The sequence below is a fragment of the Bubalus bubalis genome, chromosome 2 (genome assembly GCF_019923935.1).
Source record: "Bubalus bubalis isolate 160015118507 breed Murrah chromosome 2, NDDB_SH_1, whole genome shotgun sequence".
Lineage (NCBI taxonomy): Eukaryota > Metazoa > Chordata > Mammalia > Artiodactyla > Bovidae > Bubalus > Bubalus bubalis.
Window position 1 is genome coordinate 148,178,978 of NC_059158.1, and position 17,358 is coordinate 148,196,335.

Consider the following 17,358-nt stretch of genomic DNA (forward strand, 5'->3'; position numbering starts at 1 on the left):
AATTATTGTTCCAGGTGTACTTTGCAGCCAAAGATGGAGAAGCTCTATACAGTCAGCAAAAACAAGACCAGGAGCTGACTGTGGCTCAGACCATGAACTCCTTATTGCCAAATTCAGACTTAAATTGAAGAAAGTAAGGAAAACCACTAGACCATTCAGGTATGACCTAAATCAAATCCCTTATGATTATACAGTGGAAGTGAGAAATAGATTTAAGGGCCTAGAGCTGATAGATAGAGTGCCTGATGAACTATGGAATGAGGTTCATGACATTGTACAGGAGACAGGGATCAGGACCATCCCCATGGAAAAGAAATGCAAAAAAGCAAAATGGCTGTCTGGGGAGGCCTTACAAATAGCTGTGAGAAGAAGAGAAGTGAAAAGCAAAGGAGAAAAGGAAATATATAAACATCTGAATGCAGAGTTCCAAAGAATAGCAAGAAGAAATAAGAAAGCCTTCCTCAGTGATCAATGCAAAGAAATAGAGGAAAACAACAGAATGGGAAAGACTAGGGATCTCTTCAAGAAAATCAGAGATACCAAAGGAAAATTTCATGCAAAGATGGGCTCGATAAAGGACAGAAATGGTATGGACCTAACAGAAGCAGAAGATATTAAGAAGAGATGGCAAGAATACACAGAAGAACTGTACAAAAAAGATCTTCACGACCCAGATAATCACAATGGTGTGATCACTCACCTAGAGCCAGACATCCTGGAATGTGAAGTCAAGTGGGCCTTAGAAAGCATCACTACGAACAAAGCTAGTGGAGGTGATAGAATTCCAGTTGAGCTATTCCAAATCCTGAAAGATGATGCTGTGAAAGTGCTGCACTCAATATGCCAGCAAATGTGGAAAACTCAGCAGTGGCCACAGGACTGGAAAAGGTCGGTTTTCATTCCAATCCCAAAGAAAGGCAATGCCGAAGAATGCTCAAACTACCGCACAATTGCACTCATCTCACATGCTAGTAAAGTAATGCTCAAAATTCTCCAAGCCAGGCTTCAGCAATATGTGAACCGTGAACTTCCTGATGTTCAAGCTGGTTTTAGAAAAGGCAGAGGAACCAGAGATCAAATTGCCAACATCCGCTGGATCATAGAAAAAGCAAGAGAGTTCCAGAAAAACATCTATTTCTGCTTTATTGGCTATGCCAAAGCCTTTGACTGTGTGGATCACAATAAACTGTGGAAAATTCTGAAAGAGATAGGAATACCAGACCACCTGATCTGCCTCTTGAGAAATTTGTATGCAGGTCAGGAAGCAACAGTTAGAACTGGACATGGAACAACAAACTGGTTCCAAATAGGAAAAGGAGTACGTCAAGGCTGTATATTGTCACCCTGCTTATTTAACTTATATGCAGAGTACATCATGAGAAACGCTGGACTGGAAGAAACACAAGCTGGAATCAAGATTGCCAGGAGAAATGTCAAGAACCTCAGATATGGAGATGACACCACCCTTATGGCAGAAAGTGAAGAGGAACTCAAAAGCCTCTTGATGAAAGTGAAAGTGGAGAGTGAAAAAGTTGGCTTAAAGCTCAACATTCAGAAAACGAAGATCATGGCATCCAGTCCCACCACTTCATGGGAAATAGATGGGGAAACAGTGGAAACAGTGTCAGACTTTATTTTGGGGGGCTCCAAAATCACTGCAGATGGTGACTGCAGCCATGAAATTGAAAGACGCTTACTCCTTGGAAGGAAAGTTATGACCAACCTAGATAGCATTTTCAAAAGCAGAGACATTACTTTGCCATCAAAGGTTCGTCTAGTCAAGGCTATGGTTTTTCCAGGGGTCATGTATGGATGTGAGAGTTGGACTGTGAAGAAAGCTGAGTGCCGAAGAATTGATGCTTTTGAAGTGTGGTGTTGGAGAAGACTCTTGAGAGTCCCTTGGACTGCAAGGAGATCCAACCAGTCCATTCTGAAGGAGATCAGCCCTGGGATTTCTTTGGAAGGAATGATGCTAAAGCTGAAACTCCAGTACTTTGGCCACCTCATGCGAAGAGTTGACTCATTGGAAAAGACTCTGATGCTGGGAGGGATTGGGGGCAGGAGGAGAAGGGGACGACAGAGGATGAGATGGCTGGATGGCATCACTGACTCGATGGACGTGAGTCTGAGTGAGCTCCGGGAGTTGGTGATGGACAGGGAGGCCTGGTGTGCTGCAATTCATGGGGTCACAAAGAGTCGGACACGACTGAGCGACTGATCTGATCTGATCTGATCTGAGGTGTACTTATTAATTGATGAAAATATGGAGGGTCATGCTAAACATTCCATCTAGTAAGCTAAACATTCCATCTAGTAACACTCCAAAAGTTTTGAAATATCAGTGTTGGATTTTGTATTCAGGGAATAGTTACTGTGTTTCTAATGTTAAGACTTTTGTTGATTATAACTGTGTATTCTGGGAAGATACTTGAGAATTTAATGCTATAGGGATGACTGGACAATTAGCCTCTGTTACTCTTCAATATCTTGATAATCCAGTGTGGAACAGTATGCTGCCCAGAGATGCCTTCCATAAATATTTGTGAAATAAATGGATGAGTGAATGGCAACTGAGAGTAACTGTTTAAACTTTAGCAAATGGTATTGAATCCTTGAATAAAACTTATATTATGAGCTGTCTCAGGTTGACCATGCCCTGTTGAATGCAACTCGAGTCCAAACCGTGGCTCTCCCTTTATGAGCTGTGCCACCTTGGACAAGTCACCTAACGACACCAGATCCTCTTTCTTCATCTGTAAAGTGGAGTCACAAATAGTTATCTACCTAGTAGAGCTGTAGTGAGAAGTAAATTCATTTACATGGTAAAGGGTTAGAACCATGCCTTGCACCTTGTAACGCTATGTAATTCTATTATTAGTTTCTACTGGGTTTACTGTATTTTTCTGTTTTTCCACTCTTCTTTGGGCTTCCCAGGTAGCACTAGTGGTAAAGAACCCGCCTGGCAATGCAGGAGACATAAACGATGTGGGTTCGATCCCTGGGTCTGGAAGAGCCCCTGGAGGAGGGAATGCCAACCCACTCCAGTATTCTTGCCTGGAGAATCCCATGGACAGCAGAGCCTAGCAGGCTCATAGGGCCACAAAGAGTCAGACATGACTGAAGTGACTTACCACAGCACTCTTCTTTATTTTCTTTTGTGTGTCACTTTAATAATGGGAAAAAAGTTAGTTTTTAGATGTACAGGCATACCTCAGAGATATTATGGGTTTGGTTCCAGACTACTGCAATAAAACAAATATCACAATAAACTGAATCACACAAATTCTTTGCTTTTCCAATAGTGTCTAAACTGATGTTTATACTATTCTCCAGTCTCTTAAGTGTGCAATAGCATTATGTGTAAAAAATGTACATACCTTAATTAAAAAATATCTCTAAAAGATACTAGCCATCATCTGACAATTCAGGGTTTTCACAACCTTCAATTTGTAAGAAAAGCAATATCTGTGAAGCGCAGTAAAATGAGGTAGGCTTGTACTTTATGTCCAAGCACACTCCCAGCTGTCACCAACTATCTCTAGTCTTTAGATATTAGCTAGATTTTATGCCAAAGCAGGGATCATTTCACTTGCTCTGGATCAAAGTACAAAGAACATTCACCTGACATCGACAACCAGCCTGAAAGTGTGCAAGCTTGCACAGGGCTGGCACAGAACAAATACCTATAAGCCAACATGTATCCCTCACTGGATGTTTCCAGACTAGCCTTTTTCATGTACTAGAGCATTTCTAATCACTCCTCTTCTCATGAGACACCACTAAAGGAGAAACCAAGACACTAACCAAAGGATTAACATGATGAGTCATTTATCCAGGTTCATAATAAGAATGCCTTGTTCACATTGTAAGTGGAATCATGCAACTATAATCTTCAGTCCTCTCCCCTCTGCCACTGTGGTGGAGATTATAGAAAAGTAAGAGCTTCTTTCTTTTTTCCCAGAGGTGACAGACGTACTAATCCTTTCCACGCTGAGCAGTGGCTCTCAGGTGCGCATTATGAGCACATGGGGAGCCTTAAGAAATACTGATGCTTGGGCCCTATTGAATCAGAATCTCTGGCTGAGGGACCCAGACGTTGTTTCTTGGTTTGGTTTTGTTTATTTTTGTTGCTGTTTTTGTTCTTAACTCTCAAGTGATCCTGAACTTTCAGCTAGGGTTGAGAGCCACTGACAAAGATGGTTTTTGTTTTTTCTCAGCACAGCCCCAGTCTTGTGCCTAGCTGGATCTTCTGCAAAAAAAAAAAAAGGGTTAATCACAACAGAATACAAAATGGAACATCTCAGGAGTGGATATAGAGAAGTGTATTCTAGTCTGATTGTGTGTGTGTCTGTTTGGGCTGAAGGAAAATATATGTATGCAAAGTAAAAAATATGAAACAGAATTGTACAGTGATGGCACAGCCAAGAACAGTGGTGGCCGTAATAATAGCAACTGATGGATGGGTACTGGGCATTTCCAATGTTTCACGCACTGTGCTAAGCATTTTACATATATAATCTCTTCTACCCCCAAGAATCCTGTGAGGTTAATATTATCAACCTGACTTTAGAGAGGAAGAATCTAAGGTACAGACAGTTTAAGTAACTTGCTTTATAAGCGCACATACCTTCCAACTTGGATTTTCCTCACTCCAAAGCCTATGCTGCTAATTCCAGGCCTTGTTGTAGGCCCAGCAGTAGATGGTGGTCTGGTGACCATCTGAGAACCATCAGATCATAGTTCTTGAGATAAGCAGCTTCCCTCACTCCTTATCCCTTTCCTGGGTACCAGGTCAGATCTTCAGTTCTAGTGTGACTCCTTATGTGTTGGGCTAAAGTATGGAATTGTTGAGGGCTCTGGATTCCTCTAGAATGCAGTTGTAGTCTAGAATGAACTTGTCCTTTGGACTTTGCAGAACAGGCATGAGATGGGCATAATCTCAACCTTTGTCTAGATTTCAGGACCATCCTAGTATCTTGGCAGAGGAAGTTTCAGCTCAGTAAATATTGACACTGCACGTGCTGTGAGCCAAGCACTGGTGTTAGGGGTACAAAGGTGAAGAGGCATGGCTCACCAGGCAGAGCATGGAAGGAGAACAGAGGAGGCACCTGGCCCAATCTTGTGCCTAGCAGGCTAAACATGATTTAGGTGATCTATGAGTCAGGGTTTAGCACAGGAAACAGAAAGCACTCTAGGTATTTCAAACAGAGAAAGATTTAATACTGAGAATCAAGCAGGGGCTTACAAAATTGATGGGCTGGAGGGGCAGAAGTCAGGGGGCTACTCCTGGGCTATTGAGTTCAAGGGCCCACCACAGTAGCAATGTTCCAGAAGTCGGGATGGTGCTTCTGCAGCCACAGCTCTTCACACTCATGAAAGTGGTGACTAGACCCTGAAACGGGACATGGAGTCCAACAGCGTTAAATGCCTATTAGGATTATTGCTCAAACCTTGCTTGCCAGCAGCACCAGCAGCAGAATGATACCCTCTTCTTGCACCTGTCTCCAAATCTCCCACAAGTGTACCTCATTAACTGAACTTACTTCAGAGCCAGATCCTAGCTGCAAGGGAGTCTGAAAAAAAGTAGTTTTGCAATTCCCAATCTCTTTAAGTAAATTACTAGAAAGATAGAATGGAGGCTAGAGAGGCAATCCCCAGTATCCACTATGGGTGAGGCAACTGGAAGGACTTCCTAGACAGAAGAATTGGTGCAAATAAAAGGCACAAGGCCATGAAAGAGTATGATATAAGTGGTGAACAGCTGGGCGTGGCTAGGCCATCAGAAGCATCTGAATCAAGGTTTTTACCTGAAAGTGCACTCATGTCTAATCAACGTATTTTTGACTAATTCCACTTGTATATACACTCTACACATAACACTCTTTCCTTGTGATACAGCACTTGATTTATTCAACTAATTACTAACACAGAAGGAGAAATGAAAGGAACTAAAAGCATGAAAAAGAATAAATAGAAATATTAGATAATATCTATCTACAAAGAAAACAAAACCTTAACCTTCCAAGGCTCAAGTTTTGGAAACTTCCATGTAAGGTTGACTACATGCTAAAGAGTCATCTCTCTTTTCTTCTTCTAACAAAACCCCAATCGTTTGTTTTGTTCTTTTGGAGTGTCCATCCTTTACTGAACAGCCCTGTGTTTTAGGAGAGGCAGGAACTTCTGGCACACCCCTAGGAGTAACGCGTGACTAGTCCATTTGTTCATGTTGCTCCCCTTTTTCTTATCAGTGTTTGGGTGACATATGTGCATGGGACACAATTCTGGCCAATAAGGGATGCCATGGGGGCCAGTGTGAGGTAATCTGTCAGAGGATTAAGGGAAAGAGTTATTGCAAAGGAGAAACAGTCCTCTCCCTGCTGGGTATTGCTTTGTCTGCCTGTGATGCCTACCACTGTAGGTGCCAGCTTGCAAACGTGAAAGGGCCAAGCTGACCCCATGAGGAAGGATGGCATTGAGGCTGCCTGAACTGCAGGCCTCCAGACTTCTTGTTATGTGATACAATACACTACTTATTTTTTAATCCATTTGAGTCCCTCTTTCCTTTCACTTTCAACCAAGAACATTGTAACTACTCCATGCAGTCTGTACATTTAGGATGAGGATCTGCCCACTTCAACTGGGCTAATGGAAGTCTCTGGAGGAGATTTAAAGACAAAAATTTATTTCCCCCTTTTTTACCAGAAAAATTGTATTTATCCTTCAAAAGCATTCAAGACCCACTCAAATGTCATTTCCATCAAGCTGAGTTCTTTGTTGTTGCCTTTACCTTCTCAGTCCTTCCACTACTTCTCTATTACAGCACTTACTCTTTCAACAAATATTTATTGAGTACCTATTTGTGGCTTGGTAATGTTTTAGGCACAGGGGTTATGGTAGGGAACTAAATGTGTGGAGATTCCAATCTAGTGGAAGACAGAAAATGAATGAAAAAATTTAAATGTGATGACTCTTATAAAAGGGACAAAAAAAGGGATTCTTACAAAAGAGCGGAAATAACTGCCTTGATATTTATTTTATTGTACTGTGATTATCTCTTTTTACGTTAGTTTTTTTCCACTAGATTTTGTGTTCTTGCAACCTCACATCACCCAACCATTCCTTGGGAGATTGCATTTTCTAAAGATGACTGCAAAAACCTTCCCCATCTGACATATTTTTCTGCAATTCCCCATAGGAGAGGGATGTAAAAGGTCCTAAGTCTCCTCCTCTTAAATCTCAATGGACTTGTGATGGCTTTGACTTATAGACTATGTTAGAAGTAATGCAATGGAACTTTCACAAATAGGTCATAAAAGGCCATGTAGCTTCTACGTGGTTCCCTTGGGACACCTGGTTTTTGGAAGTGCCTTTGGTTGGGACACCCACTTGACACCTGCATAAGATGTGGTTCCAGTTGACAGTCCCAGCCAAGTGAGCTTTCAAGTCATTCCAGGTTAGGTGTCTGATATATGAGTAAAGAAGTTTCCAGATGATTCCAGCCCCCAGCCTCAAGTCACTGCCAGCTGTTCAAGTCTTCCCAACTGAGGCCCCAGATATCATCCATCCCTACTGTGCCCTCTGCAAATTCCTGACCCACAGTATCCAGGCGCATAATAAAATGCCTGTTGGTTTACACCACTATTCTGGAGTGGTCTGTTACTCAGAGGCGATGCCTAGAATCCCCCCAGTTCTGCCCTTGTGTGAAAACGTACTTGAGTAGACAACTTTTTTCTTTTCACCTGACCCAGTTGGTGATCAACTTCTGCACTGAAGCTTGAGAACTTTCATCCATCTTACTTTCATCCTATTGAGTGTGGCTGTTGATGATATGCATGTGAAATGTCTAATCTTTTAAAACACAAATCTTCACCATTGATCTTAAAATCCTGCTGCAGTGAGTTCCCCAGGTCAGTTGTGTGTAGTGGGAAAAAAGTACCTCCTTTTATCCATTTTAAACATACTTCCTTTTCATCTCATCTTGTCCTCTTGTTCTTCCCCAAGTACAACGATTTCCATTTTGTGGGTGCCTAGACACAGAGAACTGAGTTGAGATTAATTCTTTCTCTGGTCGACCAGAAGGCCTTGGGTGTGCTGTGATGGGGAGCAGTGGATTTTAGCTAGTAACTTAAAGGTGGTGGAACACTGTATTCTAATTAGTCACAAGTCTAATTTGTGACTAATTTTAAATAGTCTTAATTTCTGCAAGATGCAATGGGTATCTTCTTGTGGTGCAGGGAAATGGAACAGTATTGTGGGAAGGGCATTGGCCAGTACATGGGCAATCTGGATTCAAGTCTCATCTTGTAAGCCAGCTCTGTGCCCTTGGGCATAACACTTCTCTGGAGCTCATTTTCCTCAACTGTAGAGTAAGGAGATTCAACAAGAGGATCCCAGAGCCCCCCTTTCCCTCTAACATTTTATGAATTCTGTATACTTGCCAGTACATATCTACTACATAAATCCTTGGAAAGGAAAAGTTTATCCTCTAAACAGTTTGTCTTTTTAGCTCTAAAGTAGGACTGGAAAGAACCTCCTTCCCCCACAAAAATATTCCCTAGTTTTTGGAAAACAAATGTTATTTTCCAAAAACAGAATCCAAATTAGGCTTTAGTTACCAAAAATATATTCCTGCTGTGACTGTTAAGTGACAGTTCTTGCAACCTGAGTCCTTTTAGTTTGGTGGTGCACCCCAGGGCTCCCATTTCCTGAGCCTATCAGTTCTTATGGTGCCCTTGCTGGATGTCTGCATGGGGACAACGCCATGCTAAGGAATGAGGATGAATGGATAGGGTGAACTGCCTCTGCATGCCACCTTAGGGAGGAAAAAGAATATTGTCCCAGTGAGCAATGCAGCAGGAATCATTCAAGTGAATCTCAAGAAATCTGAAATCTCTCCCCAATCCTTTTGCTCCATGAAAGTGAAAGTGTTAATTGCTCAGTCATGTCCAACTCTTTGTGACCCCATGGAGTGTGGCCTACCAGGTTCCTCTGTCCATGGAATTCTCCAGACAAGAATACTGGGGTGGGTTGCCATCTCCCTCTTCCAGGGGATAATCCCAACCCAGGGATTGAACCTGAGTCTCCTGCATTGCAGGCAGATTCTTTACAGTCTGAGCCACCAGGGAAGCCCCTTTTTCTTCATATAGAAGGAAAAAAGCTTTTACCATGTGGATTTGCTGAAAGCATTCAGTCTCACTCAGCCTAGACTCATTTTGCTTATTTTCTTGTCTTAACATTTGTGTTGGTTTTTCCCAAACATCAACATGAATCAACCATAGGTTTACCTATGTCCCCTCCCACTTTAACATCCCTCTCACCTTCCTCCCCATCCCACCCCCACTAGGTTGTTACCCAGCTGGTTTGAATTCCCTGAGTCATACAGCAAATCCCCATTGGCTATCTATTTTACATATGGTAATGTATGTTTCCATGTTCTCTCCATACATCCCACCTTCTCCTTCCTCCCCCACCAGCCATGTCCATAAGTCTGTTCTCAATGTCTGTGTCTCTACTGCTGCTCTGCAGATAGGTTCATCAGTGCCATCTTTCATACACAAGAACGAAAGTGAAAGCGTTAGTCCCTTAGTCGTGTCCCACTCTTTGTGACCCATGCATGGTACTCTTTGTGTCCATAGCCTGCCAGGCTCCACTGTCCATGGAATTCTTCTGGCAAATGTACTGGAGTGGGTTGCCATTTCCTTCTCCAATATGCAAGACTGTTTTGAGGTCCTTGTTAAGGCCTTCAAGGAAGACTTGAAAACATCACAGCAGCATCTACAATGAATAACACTGTCAAGTGTACCAGTGGCAGGTTGGTAGATCATGCAGGTTGACTCACTTGGTTGTTATTTGCTTGTTTAGATTATTTGCGTGAAACAAATCAGAAGTGTGGCTTGTTTCTTAGAGAGGTGCTACCCGTAGTAGGCTGTCTTCCTGTGCTCAGTGACTCCTTGGTCATAGCTAAAAGAGGAACCCAGTGTTCCACACACCATATTCTGTTCCCCCTTCTGCTGTTCCTGCTCACACTCTAGCGGGGGGATGATTCTGAAGGCTTGTTGGCTTTGAAAGCCTTCTGCCTGTATGGGCCAGGCTGCATCGTTGCTTGTAGCCCAAAGGTGCTCTGCAAAGATAATTTACTGTCTAAGAAAGTAGTGCATACAGAACTGGTCAAGCAATGGGTTGCACTTTTTAAAAACTTAGTAGACAATTTTTTAGGGTGGTTTTAGGTTTACAGAAAAATGAGCAGATAGTACAGAAAGTTTCCGTATATCCTCTCCTTTTTCCACTCACAATTTCTCCTGTTATTAACATTTTGCATTTAGTGTGGTTACAACTTGTTACATTTGATGAACCAATATTGATTTACTATTATTAACTAAAGTCCATAGTTTGCATTAGGATTCACTCTTTGTGTTGTATAGTTCTATGCTGCTGCTGCTGCTGCTAAGTTGCTTCAGTCGTGTCCGACTCTGTGCGATCCCAAAGACGGCAGCCCACCAGGCTCCCCCGTTCCTGGGGTTCTCCAGGCAAGAACACTGGAGTGGGTTGCCATTTCCTTCTCCACTGCATGAAAGTGAAAAGTGAACGTGAAGTTGCTTAGTCGTGTCCGACTCTAGCGACCCCATGGACTGCAGCCTACCAGGCTCCTCCGTCCATGGGATTTTCCAGGCAAAAGTACTGGAGTGGGATGCCATTGCCTTTCTGTGTATAGTTCTATAAGTTTTGACAAAAAATGTTATGTATCCCTCAATACGGTATGCTACAGAAGAGTTTCACCACCCTAAAAATCTCCTGTGTTTTTCACCTAATCATCACTTCCCAACCCTGCTTTGACCCCTGACCCTTGACTATCACTGATCTTTTTACCCTTTTCATAGTTTTGCCTTTTTTAGAATGTTGTCTAGTTGGAGTCACCCAGTATCTAGCCTTTTCAGATTGGCTTATTTTACTTAGCAATATGCACTTAAGATTCCTTTATGTCTTTTCATGGTGTGATAGCTCATTTCTTTTTTTAAAAAAGCCTTTTTTTTTTTTTAAAGAACAAATTACAACACATTAGCAAAAATGTTCAGAAAGTACAGATTTCCCATATACTCCCCCTGCCCCCACACTTGCACAGCCTTCCCCATTACCAACATCCTGCACCAGAGTGGTCCATTTGTTATAATAAATGGACCTACACTGACACATTATTATCACCAGCAACCATAGATTACATTAGGGTTCACTGTTGGTGTTGTAGTCTATAGGTTTTGACAAATGTGTTATAACATGTATCTACCATTATAGTATCATAAGAAATATTTTCACTGCCTTAGAAATCCTCTGTGTTCCACTTATTAATCCCTTCCTCCTCTCAACCTCTAGTAACCACTGATCCAGTTTGCCTTTTTCCAGATTGTCATATAATTGGAATCAGCATAAGTAGTCTTTTAAGATTGGCTTCTTTCATTTAGCAGTAGCATTTTATGGATGCTCTATGTCTGTTCATGATTTGATAGCTCTTTTCTTGTTTAGCACTGAATGACATTTCATTATCTAGATGTACCAGAGTTTATTTATCCAGTCACCTAATGAATGACATGTTGGTGGCTTCCAGGTTTTGGTAAATAGGAATAAAGCTGTCAAAAACAACTATATTTGAGTTTTTGTGTGACAGAAGTTTTCAGCTCCTTTGGGTAAATATATACCAAGGAGTGCTAGAATGTCTGATAAGAGTACGCTTAGTTTGGTAAGAAGCTTCCAGACTGTTTCGCAAAGTAGCTGTACCATTTCCTATTCCCACCAACAGCAAATGAGAATTTCTGTTGTTCTACATCCCAGTCAATATTCGTTGTTGCAGGCATTTTGGATTTTGGCTGTTCTAATAAGCATGTAATTTTAATTTTGTTTTAACTTGCAGTTCTCTAATGACATGATATGGAACATCTTCTAATTGTTTACTTGCTATCTGTATGTCTTCTTTGGTGAGGTAAGCAGAAAGTGCAAACGAGACATTAGAGTCTTCTCTCAAGGGATGCAAAGCTAGCTTGACTTAGGTAAGGCCCACTAAAGGGAACACCCAGATACAAGGATGAAAAAAGTTTTGTCTTTTTTTGATTAATTAATTTGGCTGCATTGGGTCTTGGTTGTGGCACGTGGAATCTTCACTGAGTCGTGCAAGATCTTTCGTTGTGGTGTGAGAGTCTAGTTGTGGCACATGGGTTCCAGAGCACGTGGGCTCAGTAGCCGCGGTGTCCAGGCTTAGCTGCTCCTCAGCATGTGGGATCTTCCAAGACCAGGGATCAAACCCATGTCTCATGCATTGGCAGGTGAATTCCTATCCACTGCGCCACCAGGGAAGCCCAATGGTCATGTATTTTTATTTCCTTCTTTTACAGATGAGGAAACAGGCCAAGAAAAAAGATTTGGGATAGCTTAAAAAACTGAATGAGGGAAAAATAAAGTCCAAACGCTCTCAGTGGAGAGGCTAGGGAAGGCTTTCATCGGGGAGCTGTGGGCATTGAACTATTCCTCCAGTCCTCAGATGCACAGGTGTGTGGCCTTGGTCAGTACAGCTTTGTAACTGGTGACATTATTATTATTATTTAATTTAACATTGGTAGCATATTCACATGTGAATATTGTTATTTGTGTAATTATGAAAGTCTTTTTATGTGTGTTAGTCGCTTAGTCATGTCTGACTCTGTGACCCCATGAACTGTAGCTTGTCAGGCTCCTCTGTCCATGGAATTATCCAGGCAAGAATACTGGAGTGGGTTGCCATTACCTTCTCCAGAGGATCTTCCCAACCCAGGGATCAAACCTAGATCTCCCAAATTTCCAGCAGATTCTTTACCATCTGAGCCACCAGGGAATATAGTGAGCTTCTAATCTAAACCAGACAGAGAACTGATGATCACAGAGTTATCTGAGTTGGAAACTGGATCTTCCCAGGTTTCCCTGAGTTTAGCAGTTTGTTTGGATTTCGTGTCATAGGTCATCAGCTTCCTAGTGTATTTATTTTGGCAATGGAAGGCATAGGATATGCAAGAAATCTATTGGAGACATTTCTCTTAAAAACTTGGTGTTATACGTGGAAGTCTTCCTTCTTGAGCCCTTCTAAGAAGCAAAACAAATCTCAGAAACTGTGAGGCTTGTTGCTTTTCCATATTTCTCTTTTGCAATTATTTCAGAGTTTCTTGGTATTGTTCATTGTTCTTCCTGGTTTTAGATCTCTCCCCCATCTCTAGCTTCCGCCTCTGCAGGGCACCCACCTACCCTTCCAGTTCATCGCATCCCTTTTCCTGCTTTGTTCAGTTCCCCTAGGCTTTTGGTATAAGACTCCCTTCAAACCAGAGCATTTGGTCTGTTGCTCTAATTTTTTTTTTCAGAGCAATTTTCCCAATATAAATTACACCCTCAATTACTTTTCTCTTCCTAGAGTGGTGAATGACATTTCAAGAAGCTGTTAGCCTGGGGACAGCTGGATACAGAGCCAGGAGGTTGAAGCCAGTGCCAGTCTGTCACCCTTATTTTCTGTTGACGCTGCTGCAACAGGCCAAAAAGTGGCCTTGTGCTGGAGTTATCAGCAAAGGAAGTACCCTCAGAACCCATTCTAACTACACTCATGTGCTCTGGTATCTATGAGTGGAGACCATGCTTTAGAGCATCAGCTTGTGCTTGGAGGCATGAAGAAAAATTAGTTTAAGCCAAGATGGCTTGATATTTGAGTAGATTGTCTTAATGCCCCAAATCTTCATTCTTCCCTATATTTCTACCCTCTTCCATGTGACTTTGTAGTTCTTCCTGTAAAGAGATGAATTTCTTCTCCAACCCACTGTTTCTTTTTCTTTTTTGGTCACGTGGGATTTTCCCTGAACAAAAATCGAACTCATGCCTCCTGCATTGGGAGCTTAGACTCTTAACTACTGGACTGCCAGGGAAGCCTCTCCAATTTACTGATTCTGACTATGACAACTGCTTTGTTCAATAGGATATTAGGAGAGGCTTGAAAGTATGTTTATATCATTGGACCTTGGCCTCTTGCATCTTTCTCTTTCTATGGGAAGTTCATCCCTGGGCTGACCCACTGGTCCCAGGGGGGATGAGATCAAAACTACCCCAAGGAAGCCTTCCCAGCTGAACCTAGCCTAGGACAGAGCTGTCCAGTTGACCCAGAGATATAGGAACAACCCCATCCAAGTTGAGCAAGTCTGCCTAACGAAACTTCACATAAACTGCAGATGCTGGAGCTGAAGTAGGAAGTGCTTGTTGTTTTAAGACTCTGAATTTTGAGGTGTTTTGCCCCCCTAGCAATTGAGATGAGGCCATGCCTCCAAGACTATTATGATGATTACATAACCAACTAGAAACAAAAGCACTTTGCAAACTTAAAATTGTAGGGGGTGAGTGTAAAGGGGTAGACTGTTGACCAAGCTCTGGATCTAGAACCTGAAGATCTGAGTCCACCCAGATCACGGGGTCCATCCAGGCCCTCAATTCACTCTGTAAACTTGGACAGTTAATTTAAATTTTCTGGGTATGTATATGTATAACTGATTCACTTTGCTGAACACTTGAAATTAACACAGCATTGTAAATCAACTACACTCAAAAAAAAAAAACACAAAAAACAACATAAAAAGGTAAAATTTCTAGGTCTTATCATCAAATTACAGAGCTGGTTTGCAGACTCAAACTATGAGAGCTTGAGATAATGTCAGAAAATTAATGTGGGTCCCAGAACCTCATTGGTGAAGAGTTAAGAAAGGGATATGGAAGATGGGACAGAGTTTAGAAGGTATTTTCTTCAGGTGTAAGTATGTGGCCTTAGTGGAAAAGAATCTGCCTGCCAACACAGGAGACATAAGAGACTCAGGTTTGATCCCTGAGTTGGGAAGATCCCTGGAGGAGGGCATGACAATCCATTCTAGTATTCTTGCTTGGAGAATCCCATGGACAGAGGAGCCTGGCAGGTTACAGCCCATAGGGTCACACAGAGTCCAACATGACTGAAGTGATTTAGCACGTATGCATCATATTATACTCAAAGGAAAGGGTCAGATCCATAGGGTATTGGCTGATTTTAAACAACAGGTTTGATTTAAGGCTAAGAGATAGAGTTGGAGCCCAGATATAAAATCAAGTCTCATTTCTCTAAAGAAAAAGACGCTGTCTTAAAAGTGTGAGATGCATGAATAAGTAAGGGAAGCAAATGACTGTGAAAATTCTTATAGGAGGTGCCTTCCTGACAGCTCTTCAGTTGAAATAAAGCAAAGCTGAGGACAATTATGAAGTCTTTGGTCAGATAGAAAGAAAGATAGAAAGGTAATAGTCAGATATACCTGTGTGAGCTCCTACCTTCACTACCTTTAACTTTTCTTGGTTATTTGTTACATGACCTTGGACAGGTCACTTATCCTAAGGGTAAGTGGAAGTATGCTTCATTCATCCACTACATATTGAATAGATGCAACATCCCAGAAAGTGCCCTGGACCCAGGGAATGAAACCGTGAGTAAGACTTGTTCCCTGAGCTGTCTATCCTTACATTGTCATTCATGTCAAAACATGTAATACTAGATTTTTTTCAGAGGGGAAAATTATAGCTCAGAGAGATTAAGTGTCTCATCCAAGATCATACAACTTAGAAAGATGAAAACTTACTCCTTTGACCCTGAAATCTGTGTTGATTCTACTGAATTACGCTGAATCTTCTTGTTGTTTGATTTAATTTACAAAAAAATTAATTTTTACATGTTTTCGGAGGACATCCGTGTATGTAAAGTAAAACAGAATTGGGTGCTTGGGTTTTTTTTTAAATAATTTAATTAATTAATTTCTTTTTTTTTTATTTTTTAACTTTACAATATTGTATTGGTTTTGTCATATATCAACATGCATCTGCCATGGGTATACACGTGTTCCCCATCCTGAACCCTCCTCCCTCCTCCCTCCCCATACCATCCCTCTGGGTCGTCCCAGTACACCAGCCCCAAGCATCCAGTATCGTGCATTGAACCTGGACTAGCAACTCGTTTCATATATGATATTATACATGTTTCAATGCCATTCTCCCAAATCATCCCACCCTCTCCCTCTCCCACAGAGTCCAAAAGACTGTTCTATACATCAGTGTCTCTTTTGTTTTCTCGTATACAGGGTTATTGTTACCATCTTTCTAAATTCCATATATATGTGTTAGTATACTGTATTGGTGTTTTTCTTTCTGGCTTACTTCACTCTGTATAATAGGCTCCAGTTTCATCCACCTCATTAGAACTGATTCAAATGTATTCTTTTTAATGGCTGAGTAATACTGCATTGTGTATATGTACGCAATTTATTTATTTTTGGTTGCACTGGGTCTTCATTGCTGTGTGGGCTTTCTCTAGTTGCAGAGAGCTGGGGTTACTCTCCGTTGCGGTGCATAGGCTTCTCATTGCAGTGGTTTCTCTTGTGTCAGAGCCTGTGCTCTAGGGCAGCTCATAGCCTCACTTGTTGTAGCTCCTGGGCTTTAGATCATAGGCTCAGTAGTTGTGGTGCGTGGGCTTAGCTGCTTCGTGGCATGTAGGATTTTTCAGGACCAGGGATTGAAGCCATGTCTCCTGCATTGGCGGGTAGATTCTTTACCACTGAACCACCAGGGAAGCCCAGTGCTTGGATTTTATTGTTTTTCTGTGGAGAAGCTGTATGATTTATAAGACAAAGGATCAAGTTCTCAATTTCTGGGACTATGGAAGTAGGTCTCTCTATTGAATAGGAAAAGAGCTTAACTGTACAGAAATAATGGGATGGCTTGATCAGTATGGATCTGCTGCTCAGTGGAATTCTTTAAAAACATTAAATACAATGACTATCTCTTCAACTTTATAGGTGGGAGTGTAGATTGTTATAACACTACACTCGAGTAGGGCAATTTGAAAATATATTTCAAAACTACAAATGAACATGCATTGGTTTTTAACAGTTTTAACATAAGGAACTTGTTCTACAGAATTATCCACAGATTACAGAATTATTCAGAACAGTGTTGTATTCCTAGTAAAATATTGGAAGTAATCTAAATGACTATCAATAGGAAACAGTTAAATAAATTATGGTACATCCTTAGAATAAAATAGCATGCAACTATGAGGAAGGCAGAAGAGAAGAAAGAAGAAGAAGAGGAGGAAGAAGGGGAAAAGGAAGAGGAGGAGGGGGAGGAAGAGGCTCTTTCTGGTTCACATGGAACATTTCCAAGATGTCCTGCTAAGTAATGATAATATCATAACACTCATAAAGAGGGCAGACAGAGTCTCTGAAATTCCAGGAAGAGAAGATCACTTGGCTTGACTTACTGGATCAGAGGCAGTGAAAAGAAAGATAGAAAAGAAAG